General features: G+C 39.4%; 1 protein-coding gene across 2 annotated transcripts in view; it reads right to left on the bottom strand.

The window, feature by feature from the left end:
- Positions 1–16796, bottom strand: part of FLRT2 (fibronectin leucine rich transmembrane protein 2) — a 67108-nt gene that overhangs the window by 10299 nt on the left and 40013 nt on the right. The window lies entirely within an intron of this gene.

Raw genomic sequence — 16796 nt, 5'->3', positions numbered from 1 at the left:
TACAGTGAGTTAGCTACTTATGAGGAGACTCTTTTTAAAAAGTATGGTAATACACAAGTTCAAGATACCCTGCTGTAACACATGTATTTGCTAAAACTACCATCTTGACATTGTTTCTGATGTGAACTGTGCTGTCAAGAGACTTCAGAATTAGCTTTTCACTAAATGAAACATGCTCACATCTGCTAAGTTATTGGTTTAGGATATTGGCTCAAGCTACAGAGATTTTGCAGGAGCACACTTTCTTTGAAACCATAAAGGTTAGATACGTCTTTTAGTTCAGTTACACAGTTATCTTGAATAGCTACATAAACAAATTTGTTAGCTTTAGTATAGATGAGTGCTTTAATGCATATTTTCAGCTTTTAAGTGTACTTTTAAACTTCTATATTTCCAATATTCTCAGCTATTTATTATTCAGATCTATAACCAAACAATTCAACTCTCTAAAGCATGCAATGGAAGATATCACAGAATCACAGAATCACAGAATAACCAGGCTGGAAAAGACCCACCAGATCATCGAGTCCAACCGTTCCTATCAAATATCTTGGCTTGTAACAGAAACGGCGTGACCAGCAGGTCCAGGGAGGTTATTCTCCCTCTGTACTCGGCACTGGTGAGACTGCTCCTTGAATACTGTGTTCAGTTCTGGGCCCCTCACCACAAGAAGGATGTTGAGGCTCTGCAGCGAGTCCAGAAAAGAGCAACGAAGCTGGTGAAGGGGCTGGAGAACAGGCCTTATGAGGAACGGCTGAGAGAGCTGCGGTTGTTTAGCTTGGAGAAGAGGAGGCTGAGGGGAGACCTCATTGCTCTCTACAACTACCTGAAAGCAGGTTGTAGAGAGGAGGGTGCTGGCCTCTTCTCCCAAGTGACAGGGGACAGGACAAGAGGGAATGGCCTCAAACTCCACCAGGGGAGGTTTAGGCTGGACATTAGGAAAAAATTCTTCACAGAAAGGGTCATTGGGCACTGGCACAGGCTGCCCAAGGAGGTGGTTGAGTCCCCTTCCCTGGAGGTGTTTAAGGCACGGGTGGACGAGGTGCTAAGGGGTATGGTTTAGTGTTTGATAGGAATGGTTGGACTCGATGATCCGGTGGGTCTCTTCCAACCTGGTTATTCTATGATTCTATGAAATAATTGTTACAGTGTCTCATTACATGTTTCCAATAACTGAAAAAGACATCCACATTTTACTTATTTCAACTTAATGAAGTATATAAGCCGTGACAAGTAGCAAGTATCTGTACATCTCAGGGTCTTGAACTGCATTCACATAAGTAAAATATTTTCCAGATTTTGTTTACCCAGGTCAGAGGTCGTTGGCTGGGATTTCAGGAAAATATAATTTCAGTGAACAGAAATCATGTTTAAGAACCTTTTTCCCTATGTTTAATTGGTTTGAACACCATCCAGGTAAACAGAAAGAAAAGTAACTCAGGAGTACATGAAAGCTTGTTCTACAGCTGTGCAGTTTATTATGTCCCAAATGCTGCTCTTGGGAACCCCATGACTGACAGTGTAGAAAGTCGCGTTAGGACTCAAACAGTTAGAATCCTGCAACCTTGTACTTGTAGATTACTACATTAATCAGGTATCAGGCTCAAGGCTAGAACAGCTGGAGATAAAAAGTTAGACCCTGAAATGTCCTGCAGCTTCTCATTATGAATTCAAATGGTGCATGTATGCATACTGTAACACAGCCTATATTCTGTGTTGTCCTTTTCTAGAAAGAGTAAGATTGGCTACCCCACCGTTCAAGGTTTTCTATCTTACAGGCACATTTCAGTCAGTAGTGGTTTCTTTTCAATTATGTAAGATGATGTGATACTGCAGAGAAACTCTAACATGATTACATTCTAACATGAGCCTAGGTGTGACAGTTTATCCACCTTTAATATGACCTGGCTCCAATCTAGGTCTTTCTGCTCTGATCCATCATGACACTGTCTTTGTAAAATAAGAAAGGACTTGCAGGGCCTCCTGAGATGCTTGGGACCACACAGAATAATAACAGTGGTTCTTTTACTCCCTTTCCATCATCAGAAAGACACAGCCTGTACCTCCTAACAGGGCAAATACTCTGCACTGAGCTCCCTTTCCGACTGCTGATTAGGTTTTATTTGATTCATGGGTATGATAGAAAGCCCAGCTAAAGATGTGCAGCCACAGGCCACGCAGTTCCTCTTTTGTTGGGAATCTCTCAAGGAGTAAATGTCATATTAAAACTGACTCAAGCATTTACCTTAATCTAGGACTCTGCACAGTGTACCTCTCACCTATCTATGTGCCACCTGAATAAAAGACTTCAGCAAATTGGGTCAAATGCAGCACTTATCATTGCTTATTACAAGTAAAACAGCTTTGACTGGACAGTCACTCAAGCATTTCAGCACTTTGTAAGCTGACACTCTGGAGTTTCTCTCTTTATTGGTACATGGATTTTGCCTTTAGAAATCTGTTAAAACATTCCTACTCTTTTCTCTCATGATGATGATGAGAAAGGGAGTCCTTTTATTAATGCTAGTATCCTAATCTCTATCTATCAGTCCTTACTAAACTGATACTATAAAACTCAGTACTGAAAAAATGCATTGGTAACTACTGTCAATTGTACTAAGCAAGAACACAAGGACAAATCTAATTAAGTATTTTTTACTTCAGAACTGACTGTGGTGTGACAGAGGGAAGGAATAAGCAAATAAGGATACAATTTAAAGTTTTACAATATTTTTCTGGGGAAAAGCTTTACCGCAGTAGTCTTTTACGACTGTTTAGTAATAACTCATAGTTGCAGTATTTTTCAGCAAATCTCAAGGCCCCTAAAGCAAAAGTGAGCTGCATCCCTGTGTTGGAAATCTCTGCCCCAAAGACTTTAAAAAGATTGAAGAACTGAAAAAAACTGCTTGATTTAAAAAAGGAACTCTGCGAAGGAAAAGCATCCTCAGCAAATTCCAAAAGGCTGTAAAAAAAGGAAAAGGTTTATTTTTTAGCAAATTGCCAAAACTGAAGGCAGGTAGAGTAATTGGTAGAGTAATTGAGCTTTCTCCACATCCTGGACATACTGGCTCCCTAAAGCAAGCTCTTGATTTTCAGTATTTGTACAAGAACTGAACTGAGTGTCTCTGCAAATAAACTGATCTTTGAAAGTGAAGGAGTTAAGGGTACCCCTTAACTTTCATGATAGTAAAACCTGGCAGTTGACCCATAAACTACAGATGGCAGTGACTTTGCTTATTGTGAACCCAGACAGTTCTGAAAAACAATTTAGGAAGAGAAGATGAAGGTAAGGGTATCTGTCGCAATTACCCTAGAATTAAAGAAATCAACAAGCAAACATCTCAATCACACATCAGCCCATCATCACCTTGGTAATTTCTGTTTCATTATCCTGCATACTTGATATCTATTTTTCTCATTACATTCTCCTTGGAGCACAAGCCATATCTTCCAAGTGTGTAGGACATTTCCTGTCTTACTGTAGTCAGGATATTAAATCACATGAGGATTTAAGGAACAATATAATAACATTGAGAAAAGCACATTGGGATAGATGAGAACACAACAATTTAGGTGGACATTTCTGAAAATCTGGCTTAATGACATCAAAGTTCCTGACATCAATGGAAACGTTCCCTTTCATATCTTAAGAGGAGTTTCTGAACAACTTTTTTAATCTCATCATCTTTTTTCAAACCTGCCTAATTTTCATTCTCTTTGGCATGACTAATGCTAGCTGGAGAAGAACAATTCTGGCTCTGTGCCCTGGATAAAAATTTCAAATTTGCATTTGTTCAATACCTGGACTGAGCAGCTCCTTTAAGATATTTTGAATACAGGTATTTAAAGGCTGAAGCATCTGGCTGCAAGTTGGGAAGGTGAAGGTTTTTTTAGTTTCCCCTTCACTGGTTGGAATCATATTCACAATTTCAAGCTTTAGTTACCCTGCTGTGTATAGCCATGAAATAGTTTAGCTTCAATGAACAAACATGTTTCAATAATTAATATATTGCTGATAATGCTACTCAGTCACAAATTTGTGCTATCATGCTGCAGTCTTCAAAACATGCAGTTCCAGGCATAGCAGTCAAGGTCACTGTGGCTACCAGAGAACCTAGTAAAGTTTAGGGTAGATTACAGAGAATCAAGGGAGGAGACAGCACATGGAGCACAGATTTACTTACAGCTGTATGTTATAAGCACAGGAGTTTTCTTGTGGTGCTAAAGTGATGGTATTTGTTTTAATTAGTCTTTACATGTTTTGTATTAAGGCTATTATTATTTTATTAGGGAATAAAATCAACAACACTTGGATATTCTTTCCTTCAAGGAATCCTGAAAATAATAAAAAATAGTCCTTGGAATCTTTTTTTTTTCTGACATTCTCACCACTCACCACCACCCATTTATCTGAACCTGAGTACCATGTGACATAAATTGAAAGGCAAGCAAAACCAAAATCTACTCTTTTCACTACTACCAGTCAGTGACTTTGATTTTGCACACCATCCACTATGAATTTTCTTGGCTTTACCGCAGACCGAGGTCATAATCAAGTCATACTCTTACTCTACGTAATTATAATACAGAGTATGTACAAGGCTATAATGACTGGAAATTAATCCGATCTAATTCCACTCTTCTGAAACCTAGTACAGAGTTCCTAGTGCTTAAGGAAAATGCCCTTGTATTTCTGTGATATGGTAACAAAAACAAGTATGGAAGAATAACTGACAAATCCCTTTTTTCCTCATAAGTAGAGTTTACGTCTGCACATGAATGAACAATATGGGGGTTTTACTAACTGATTAGGAGCCTAAGTGATGCTTTACTGTATATGTTTTTCTATGAGTTACTTGGTTTTGAACTTTGTGTTGAAAATGTAATATAAGGCTATAAACTCTGCATCAAAGGTGCAGAGAAAATGACCCAAACAAACCAAAATGCTTTTACAGGAAGCACTTTTGCATGCCTGCTGCTGTGGCTGATTCATAGTTATGGGTGTATATTGCTTAAGAAGAAGAGGTGAGGAAGAGCAAAAGGTGAAAAGGAAGAGGAGAAACCATCCTTTCTGCCGTCTTCTAAAGTGAATATTGATGTCAGGACAATAATAGTAGCTAATACTAGAAAGAAACCGTAAAGTCTGTCTGTACAGTTAGAGACACTATGAAGTCTATATCGACAGATTTTGGCAGAGAAAGACATTGCTTTTGCAACACCGTTGGTAAAATGATTCATCAAGTGTACATATATGAGCTCTTCCTTCATGTATTCTTTTCTGCTCTGATCAGGATGTTTCTGGTTTGTTTTACCTCTCAGTTTGCACTTGCAGTTCTTCTCAAAAGCTGAGATCAGGCAGTTTGCTGAAGGCAAGTGAAATGGATTTGGACCTGCCTTGGAGGAGGCAGGAGTAAGTTCAGAGAATGGTACATCTTGCAATAATGAATGTAAAGATGCAATTTGCCATTCTTATCTTCCAAGTCTTTTATCTATTTCCAGCAATATTCCTGTCAATTACTAAGCAGATACATTTCCAACTAGGATGCTGGCTTCAGGAAGGATGCTGGCTTCAGGAAATCCCTTTTCAAAGGCATGATAATATAAACACTAAAAGTTTTGTCTTTGGTAATTTGGGTAGTGTATAGGTTCTTGTCAGTCAACAGCAATCTGACAGAGCCCAATTCCTGACCACCAGGAGGGGGAGCTAAGACAGCAGGAAATGCTCCCTCCCCAAAACAAACAAATACACATGCACACACTTCTCCTTTCTTGCACCTCTGGAATCACCAGTGATTGCTGGCTTGTTTGACAGGACCTCTATTTACATGCCTGACAAACTGTTTGAGCAGTAGAACACTTTGTTTCTGGGAAACTTAATATTTTTGTATTCTAATAATGAGCATGATTCCCAGCTTGAACTTGCTTCATGGTTCAAGACTGGTTTTGACTTGTGGGTTACCACAGAGCGTAACTATTGTGTAGATATGACGAGGCATGCAAAGGGGACAAAGGGAAAGAGCGTTAGCAATGCAAAAGGAAGAGAAAGAGACTAATGAGGGATACAGCTCAGATACAACAGATATCTCTTCTTTTACAGATTGGTAGGAACCAGTGCCAGAGAGAACAAACTGTGAGACATAATCACTAGAGTGACCACTGTACTCCAGGAAGCAGGGTTGAAATAGCAACAAGAACAATGGCATAAAGGCTTCAGATGGAGCCATGAATTCAAGGCTGTCATTCTTGACAGGCACAATGCTGTGCCACACATCCTACTCATCTTCTCCAACTTGTCCATAAGTGGGTGTTGAAGTGCCAAAGTTCAGATGTGGAAAATACAGCCTGCCTAGACTAACATATCTTTGTTCCTTTGTTTAACAGTTATTTATTTATGATAGAAGAAAGTTATTCTCAAAATTTCATGTTGCATAACTAAATCAAGATGACATCACCTGTGATAATTAATAAATCTCAGAGTAAAGAAGCATTTGCTTTTCCAGTCTGTGACAAAATCATTCATCCCTGCTCCTGCACATAGATGCCCTACAGGTTAATACAATGTTTCGTCATAGCCAGTATACATCTAGAAATATAATTATTTTTAGCAGTAAAAAAAGCCTTTTAATTTCAGAAATGAAAAACTATAGAATATCTAACAGAAAATATAAAAGAAAAAGGACATTTTCTACGGCAAGCTACATTAGTGGACACCGTTGTGCTATCTATCCAAATTTAACTTTTGGTTTGTCACATGATCCAGTCCAATCTGAATGTCTGTCTGCATGGATCGGTCCTCAACAGAACTTTGCTATTTATTGTTTCAGCTTCTGGCAGATCCAAAAAAAATCTAGAAATGAAAACTTCCACTGTGGAGTTGCTTCCTGTATGTGGAGTCCTGAATTCTAATGTATGAATTGTCAAAACCAACTATTTCAGGTAGCTGTAGCTGTCAAAGTATAAGATAATGAGTACACTAACTGCAAATTAAAAAAGGACTTTAATTGCCTGCAGAAGCAGGTAGGACTCCCTCATACTACACAAGGGAGATAGAAACATGCAGAACTCCTCGTTGTTACCTAATTTGAGCTTCCTAGTTGTATCGGATTTCAAGGCAGACCAAAGTCATTGATAGCCCAAGCATCTGTTTATAAGGAAATATTCCTGCCTTCATTATAAAATTGTTATGTTGAAAAGTTACTCCAGATGGTGACCATCATGATATTTTCACTCCAGTGGGTAAAGAGCAACACATGGTCACCTCCAGGACTCATATTAAATGGAGTACTGTGCCTACTAGCAAAAGACTACTGATGTCATTATTAACCTTCCCCCGAGGTCTAGTCTAATTTTTCACCAGTCTAATGCTGCTCTCTTCAAAACTTAACAAACTTGTGAAAAAATGAGAGCAATCTATTTAGTATGATGGTGAATTAATTCCCTAGTCTTTTATCCCCAAAGAACTGATCTCATATCTTAGGTGAAATGATTTTGATGGATTACATCTATGATTCCATAAACTAAGCTATGTACTATGTAATGATGCAACGCTGGACTAAGAAAGCTGGAAATGGCATATGAAAAAAACCTTGCATGAGGAGCTGTCCAGAACATTTTTTAAAAATACATTTTCATTACAATATATGATTTCACCGAAGCCAAAATGCTTCATGGAGATATGTCAGTTTTGATTATATTTTCAATACGAAATGTGCCTAAGGTCCAATGCTTTCTGATCATTTATGACCACAGGCAGAGAGAAAAAAGAATATAAGAAGAGTAAAATATTGAGCTTTTTACCCAAAAAGGTAGATTTTGATTAATTTCGTCTCATGAAAGCCTTCATAAAATAGTGTTTATGTTCCAAATTTTAAAATGTTGAAAGTTGTGGTGGAAAGTTGTGGTCTAGAAAGCTGCCTGGAGGAGAGGGACCTGGGGGTGTTGGTTGAACGTGAGCCGGCAGTGTGCCCAGGTGGCCAAGAAGGCCAATGGCATCTTGGCTTGTATCAGAAACGGTGTGACCAGCAGGTCCAGGGAGGTTATTCTCCCTCTGTACTCGGCACTGGTGAGACCGCACCTTGAATCCTGTGTTCAGTTCTGGGCCCCTCACCACAAGAAGGATGTTGAGGCTCTGGAGCGAGTCCAGAGAAGAGCAATGAAGCTGGTGAAGGGGCTGGAGAACAGGCCTTATGAGGAACGGCTGAGAGAGCTGGGGTTGTTCAGCCTGGAGAAGAGGAGGCTGAGGGGAGACCTCATTGCTCTCTACAACTACCTGAAAGGAGGTTGTGGAGAGGAAGGAGCTGGCCTCTTCTCCCAAGTGACAGGGGACAGGACAAGAGGGAATGGCCTCAAGCTCCACCAGGGGAGGTTCAGGCTGGACATTAGGAAAAAATTTTTCACAGAAAGGGTCATTGGGCACTGGCACAGGCTGCCCAGGGAGGTGGTTGAATCCCCTTCCCTGGAGGTGTTTAAGGCACGGGTGGATGAGGTGTTGAGGGGCATGGTTTAGTGTTTGATAGGAATGGTTGGACTCGATCTGGTGGTTGTCTTCCAACCTGGTGATTCTATGATTCTATGAATTATCTCCCTCTGGATAGCTGTGCTTAATATGGCAATAGGAAAAGAAATACATTCTTTTTTTGCTTTCTTGATCCTTTTCCAGAGAGCTTACCACTTTCTGTGACAAAAACTGGACACGTCTGTTTGAGAAAAACTAATAAAGCTAAACTAATTTAAAATAATTCCCCTTTTGGAACACAAATGTTCTGAACTGTGTTTAGCATAATGCATTTTGTACTACGAAAAAATGAAGGCAGCCTGCTGTTACTTTGCAAGCAAATTGGTCCCTACCTATAAATTATTCTACACTGTGAAGCAAACAGTTTGATTTTATCTAGAGATATGTAGCAGCCTGGCAAAATGTCTGTGGATAATTTGAAAAAGCTGTTTCTAGTGACCTAAAAGGCTGAACATTGCTTCTGTGAAGAAAACATCTTGACACATTTTAAATGAGATTCTGCATAGTGTCACATTACCTTGTGGGGTATTATTCATTTTGGGTCCTACACAAATAAGTGTGGGCTGCCGTGTTCTTATCTTCCCTATTTGTAGCATATGGTCCAGAGAGAAAATACAGCACTAGCTGCTTCTCAACCTCTTAGGCACCTTGACATAAATAAACCTGGAAGTATCATCGTATGTTCATCTTTCCAACAAAGCCAGATGGAGATCTCTCCTTCCCCTTTTAACACTACTTAGTGTGCCGCTTCTTCACAGTACCAAGAACCATGCCATAAACACTGATAAGAAGTCATCAAGAAAGATTAACAAAGTTAAAGTACCCTAACTGCTTGAGAAAACATGTCATACATGGTTTAGTAACTTACGGGATGACTGAAGAGAAGATTTTGCCCAGATAGAGATGTTCCCCAGCTTATATGAGATAACCCTTGTAACAGGCAAACAGAAGGTTAGCAAACATTTTTAATTACTGTAATCAGATCTCCAGTTAACATTAAAGAGGAAAGATACTAAAATGATGGATGAAGAAGGTACAGCTAGGCATCTGAAATCCCTGTTCAGCTAAATACCTGAATGATTAATTGAACAATTTCTTAGCATCAATAGGGCCTGACAAGGGTCTGGAGATCTGGATTTATCTTTTCTCAGTGATCCAATTACACCTTTCTGTATGCACAGGTGAAGAAAGTGTAATAATCTTACTCATCCATGAATGACACTGGAGCACTTCATATAGGAAACATTTTATGCTCCCACCTATCATGAAAATAAAAAATGTTATTTTACAGCAATATGAGACACTAAAAATATAACAGTACCTATTTCATAGCAGTAGAAAAGCATCCAGCATGTGGAGATATTCTTTCAAAGTACACTGTTTACCTGGACCCCATTAAAAGTGGTGATTTCCCTTAAGACTAGAAAGAGGAAAGAAACACCCGAGGCAGTAGGGAAGAATGGTTTACAAAGGATATGGACCATTTACAAATTCCTTCTTTTTTTCAGTTAATTTTGTTTGGTTTTGCCATGTAGTGTTTGCTCAATTTTATCAATATTCCAGTAACACTGTACCATAGCTGTTCCCAGTGAGAAGGGACAAGCACATATCCTAAGAAAGTACACATCTGTAGAATAACAGGATTAAAGAAAATATGATAGGTAGAGGGATTACATAATTTGTTTGGTGCAATGACGACATGAATCTCTGAGTCCTGAAAAGGAAAGTTTTTTGGCACTTTGCTATGGTTTGGTCCTCCTTTAGTGAAAGGTACAATACTACCTTTCCCCGGCAGTCATTCAGATTTTCAATTTAACTTCAAAATTCTTTGAGAAAGGGAGGCTGCATGGAACTGCACAGAACTTAACACAGGGCAGCTTCAGTTTTAGGTAAAAGTAGAAATAATAACAAGCTAGGAATAGTAAACAGACATTTCTAACCCAATGGTTCTCAGCTGTGGAATTAAAACCACAAGAAGATCATGAGAGCCCTTAAGGGATCACAAAGTAAGAAATAAAGACCCTGTCAGCCAGCAAGAGTACTGCCCCTGCAGGATGAAGGAGTACAGATTACATGTTTAAACACTGGCTGCTCAACAGTTTACATCAACCAAGGAACTACTAGCTGCCTTAAATTTCTGGCAGCAGCTCAATTCCCTGGGGAAGAAAAGACAGAGCTGATGGAAGAAATGGTGTTTACATCTGTAGCTATGATTGAAGCCACTTCTCAGCCTTCCTCCTACTATACTCTTTCTTTGAAGGAGCAGGGATGCTGCCAGCACAGGGTGACAAAGTGAAAAAGCAGAGCCAAATGGACACCACGTTTCCAGAAGCTGGAAATGTGATACCACAGTCAATTTTAATTCTGCCCCATGCTGATGGCTGCAGGACAGAATATTCTGTGTGAACAGTTTAAGCATTACAAGTCTTCTAACCATGAACAGAGGAAAAAGGATACAGTAATGGCAGTAAATCTAATTTTATCCACAATGTACAGAGTGACAGGAAAGAGACTGCCGTCTGTGTGTGTTTATGAAGAAGCATCTCTCAGCAAAATAAACTGCTGGTATTCTGTCCTAAAGTTTCTGTCATTATATTTTCTCAATAACTGCACTAAAGCTTTTCGAAATAGGTCTCCTAAGCTTATTTCACTTACGAAGTTCAAAGCCTTTATGCTGAATGAATCCTGGCACAGAAAGCACTTCAACTTCTTTTTCACGGTTCTCCCTTTTGCTTTTGAGGTCTGTGTGTGGTTGCATCAGTAAGATCAAAATTGTCAGCAGGACCACAAATGACACCTACAAGCAGCAGAGCAAAAAACATAGTCCTCTGCTGTTAATGCTTCACAGTGGGCAATCTTTAGCCCTGTGCAGACAGCCGACAAGAGACTTGCACACCACTTAAGCTCTCCTAATAGCTTTTAAGTGGGTCCTCTAAGGTGCAGAAGCCTGGAGTTGGCTACAGCCCAAAAGCAAATTCCATCTGACATGAGCCAAAGCATTTCAGGCAGTGGACTCCTTATCAATACATGTCCTTGTGCTACTTTTTAGCACAGTAGTCACTGCAAGGAATCACAGCAGTATTCTTATCAGCATTTTGTGCTTGTACAAAACCAGACATCTTAAATGAGTTTAGGAAGGTAGAGAGGCAGCAAACAATAAAACCTGAGAGAGGGCCAGAGGGAGGAATAGTAGTAAAAAAAAAAAAAAAAAAAAAGTGAGATAGAGTTTTAAGCTATTCTACAGGCAGCAAAATATGCCTACTCAAAAATGCAATTACAGTTTTCTTCTGTTTGCAGAGCACTCTATCTATTCAGGTCACTGCATGAATCAAATAAGAAGGCATGCTTTTATGTTTCCTGTGTAGACTTCTGGGTGCTTTAAATGGACCTCATATGAAGTTCTGCTATGGGATTTGAGGGTCTGCTGATGTTTTTTTTTTTGCTAAAAAACTGAGTGGGTTCCTAGTACAAGTATTTTTGCAAGTATGGGAACTCTTGGATCTTGACCTACACCAAGATTTTCAATACTGGAGGCACAGGTGTTCTTGCTTCTACTTTTGCTAATAAGATATATATTTGTTGTAACCTAGTGATGTACGGTATAAAGCCAGTGTTAACTTTACATTCAATTAATGGTATTTTCAGGAACTTTATCTCTGCTAGTCTGTTCTGATCTCTACACAATTCTTTTGTATTGGGGCCTATAAGACAAGGTAACTAAACAGCAAATCAGCTTTGACGTCCAGCGAAACATTCCTGCTGCATATATGCACAGCAGGAGGCATAGGCTTGCATCTTCCCATTTGTTTCATATTGGATACTTACATGCAGATGTAGAAGGATACATAAAACCAGAAACCCAAACAACCAAATCCTCTGCTTTATAGATAGATGAATGGCAGCAGAGCCTATAAGCAGCCTGGAAAAAAGGGTCTATGAGAACTGGAGCAGCTGTAGCTGTTACTTTGATTACACAAAGTATATTTTCTTATAGCACAAAGGCCTCTTTACTCCACCTCTGTCTTTAGGCTACTGCATTTACGTTGTGTTATTCAGGACATACAGCCTATATAAAAGACGTGGCACTGAGGATTAGAATAAATATGAAGGGGAGACGTAACCTGAGCCTTCATAGACACACACACAGACATGTCACCTGAACTTACACACACCCACACACACCCACCTCCCCACACTTCAGTCTGGATACAGCAGGAATTTATCAGACATTTCATTCCAGATCTATCTAGACCTCTGACACATTAGACTAAATAGCTGACTTTAATTAAAAAAGTAGTGTGAAATATAGAAGGACAAAAAATGAAACATGAAGCTATTCCAGTGGAGAACAAATTTACTGACTCCTAAGAGCTTGAATGAGCACAGCCCACAGCAGTGGAGTGTATTTTCTATATAATATTATTTTAGAAATTCTTTCCTTGCTAGTTCAATCAAAATGAACTGCATTTCCTAATAACATATGTCCTGAGAGATACTGCCACATCCAAACACAGGCTTAAACTAACCCACCCTGGCAGCAATTATCTTCAAGGCTTTTGAGCCTGTGGGGAGATTTTGCCCTCCTCTGTTCCAGTGAAGCAGAAAACCATCTTGTATTCAAGATGAAAAAAAAAAACAAACCACAAATCAAAACTTTCCATGCTGACTGCAAATATTTTAAGTATTAACGCTCCTTCCTCAAAAAATGTACTCAAATTTTCTGTGTAGGTCTTATATGAAGGAGGAAGGTTTGCCAAAGCAATATTGTTCATTATTATTACTAATAACCAACTACTTTTGGAGCACAGATAAGGTGTGACTACGCACTGAATGTTTAAACACATTTACTCTGGCTGTTCTGGTCACTTCCCGAGTCCACTTCCCACAAATCATTGAGATACACTATAAAAGAAGAAAATTTCAGGTGATTTGCATAGGCACCTGTCCAAACTATTCGTAAATTCACAAGCATCAGTCTTCATCTGGAAAGCTACTGATTCCCATTGCCTGACAACAAGCACTGAATTCCTGCATGAAAGTCATACTTTCAATACCAAGAGCCACTGAAATTCATTAAGATTAGTAAGACGTGTTTCAAACAGGTAATACAATGTACTCAACAGGAGACAGAGAAGTGAAATTTGCTACCATAGGTGTTTGCGGAGCAAACAAAAAATTCCCAGATTCACAAAAGGATTCAACAATTTCACAGTCTTTAACAAGTTCCTGTATAGTGAAAAGGAAGGGATGTACCCTTCAATATTCCTAGTTCCACTATTTCAGGAACTGCTGGAGGAATGTAGAGAGAATGGGTGGCATAAAGCAACTCCAACAATTTCTTGCCTTGGCCGTGGACAAAACTCTGAGCTAGATGGACTGCTGGTCTATTTCACTTGGGAATTGCTTGTGTTTTAGCGAGTTACACTTTTTCAAGGCCAGAGGTAGAGACTGAGCACACCAGCGGAAATCTGATATGCATAGACCTACCCACTGCACTTGAATCACAGAATCACTAGGTTGGAAAAGACCCACAGGATCATCGAGTCTAACCATTCCTATCAAACACTAAACCATGCCCGTCAACACCTCATCCACCCATCTTTTAAATACCTCCAGGGATGGTGACTCAACTACGTCCCTGGGCAGCCTGTGCCAGTGCCCAATGACCCCTTCCGTGAAAATCTTTTTCTGATATCCAGCCTGAACCTTCCCTGGTGCAGCTTGAGGCCGTTCCCCCTTGTCCTATAACCTGTCACTTGGAGAAAAGGCCAGCTCCGTCCTCTCCACAACTTCTTTTCAGGTAGTTGTAGAGAGCAATGAGGTTTCTCCTCAGCCTCCTCTTCTCCTGGCTAAACAACCCCAGCTCCCTCAACTGCTCCTCGTAAGACTTGTTCTCCAGCCCCTTCACCAGCTTCATTGCTCTTCTCTTCTTCTCTGGACTCGCTCCAGAGCCTCAACATCCTTCTTGTGGTGAGGGGCCCAGAACTGAACACGGTATTCGAGGTGCAGTCTCACCAGTGCCGAATATAGAGGCAAGACAACCTCCCTGGACCTGCTGATCACACCGTTTCTGATACAAGTCAAGATGCCATTGGCCGTCTTGGCCACCTGGGCACACTGCTGCCTCAAATACACATTATTTGAGTCAAATTAAATACAGTACCATACTGTAATGTATCTGATAGCTCAAAAGTCATTGACACCACTCAAATTCTGCATTTTGAAACTCTGCATAGCTGCTAATGACCATAAATGTAATATTAAATGATAACTGACCAAATAATGTCATCTCAGGCAATTATTATTTACTCCTGAACATTTCAGATGCAACAAAAAGGAAAAGGGAGAATTCACTGCTCTATTCTACTTTTAAGGCCATGGGTTTTTAAAGTGAGAACAAAAATATAATGGTAAAATGATGCAAAAAATCTGCTTCAAGGGCTAGAGTAAGTCTCCTTCCCTAAATAGCATGTCCTACTTTAGCTTTAGAGGACTAGAAACTTTTACAGTGAAGTAGTGACCACAGAAGGAATTGAAACATATTATCATGTTTTGGAGTCTTCTCTTCAGTGACCTCTGAACTTTTCCTGTAGAGAAAAACCCAAGCCGCAATGTCTGTATATAGAATTGCACTGCCTTGAATCTCAGAGTGTTTTGAATCTAGGGTTTCAGTTGGAACACATCTGTAATTTTTATTTCTCTAAGCTTTGCAGAAACATCATTAAATTCTTTTTCAACTACATTTGTATCCTTTGTATGATGAAGATGGGATATTTCCTCTCAGTCTCCTGCCCAGACTTTGGTAAAAGAGGTTATTAGACCAACTGCTTTATAAAGTTTATATAAAGTCTGTGAACGTGCTACGTTATGCCTTTTCCCTTTCAACTACTGCTCCGACTGCCAGAGTCCTTTGTAAGAAGGATTTGCACACTAGCTCACTTCACCTCCTTTTAGATAAGATACTTTGAAAGAACCTTATCTTTCATTAACCTACAGAATCCATAAATTTCACTGTGCTTCAGTGTGAAGATACTTTAGAAAAAAATGTTAGCTCTTTCTAAATTTCATATTTTTGACAAATAAAATTTCAGAATATAGTGACAAAAAGAAACAAAAGCAGAAGATAGCCACACCTTTGCTTCTTCTGATCCTGCACTCAGGTTCATTCCATGATCACTAGCAATAACTCAGCACTCATCCTAATCAATCCCTCTTCCCTTTTGGGAGCAGAAATTTCCACTCCTCTCTGCCATTGTTAACGTAAGCAATAATAATGACATTTTTAAAGTCTATTTGCAAATCAAACACTATTTTTCAGCTGACTTAAATTGTTAAAGTAAATAAAAGAAATTCTAGAGATGACCCTTTGACAGCTATGGTACTGGCAGTCAGCAAATGCTTGGTAACTGTTAACAAACAAGGCTTGCTTATTTTCTCCTTGTCCAAAAAATGCAGTAACAAATTCGTGATCACTGATCAGTTTGCTTCCCATGCTGTATTTGCAGTCTCTCTCTAAGATAATCAGCTCAGATTTTGCATTGGCTACTGCAGGACACAGTGAAAGTGTTTTTACAGTGTTAACACAGCCATGAAGGTTCAAGGACTGCTTCATTGCTAAAGGATAATTATATCCTGTGATCTGTTGACCATAGTCATACTTGTCATTGTGTACATCATTATTCACCTTGTAATTGACTTTTCTAATCCAGATTAGGTCAGCAGTGTCCAGCCATCAGTCATTAGAATGGGTGATGAGTATGGTGAAAAATGAGGTGGCTATTCCTTAGGAGAAGTAGATTTTCAAGTCGTGTGAAGAGGAAGCAATTACATGTAAGACAGTCATATGTCTTTTTCCTGACTCCAGCATCAAAACTTCAATTAATTTCCAAGCCAGAAGCAGTCAGGCATCTAAAAAAGGATGCTTGGAGAGACTCGTGTCCCACCATTGATAGAAAAAACCTCTGCTCTTCAGATTCTCTTCTTTGTAGAAACTATTTCTTCTCTGACAAGCTCTTTGGGTGAAAACCATCTTACTGTTGCAAGAAGTAGATGAAAATAGGATTAAAAATGAGACTACTCTCCTAATGTACGTTGAGTAGAATACCCCCTGCACCCATAAAAGTTCTAACTGGTGTTGTTTAACTGCTGAGATAATTAATTTTTCTAAGAAACGCTTAGTGGTTGTGCCCTGGAAAGTCATTAGCATTCAAATTTGCAAGCGCTGTTCACATCCCTATAATCACAAAGTTTTGAATCTTGGGGAAGAAAAGCTCAAGTTCTT

Source organism: Phaenicophaeus curvirostris, chromosome 5 (assembly GCF_032191515.1).
Source record: "Phaenicophaeus curvirostris isolate KB17595 chromosome 5, BPBGC_Pcur_1.0, whole genome shotgun sequence".
Lineage (NCBI taxonomy): Eukaryota > Metazoa > Chordata > Aves > Cuculiformes > Cuculidae > Phaenicophaeus > Phaenicophaeus curvirostris.
This window is presented reverse-complemented; position numbering and strand designations above follow the sequence as displayed.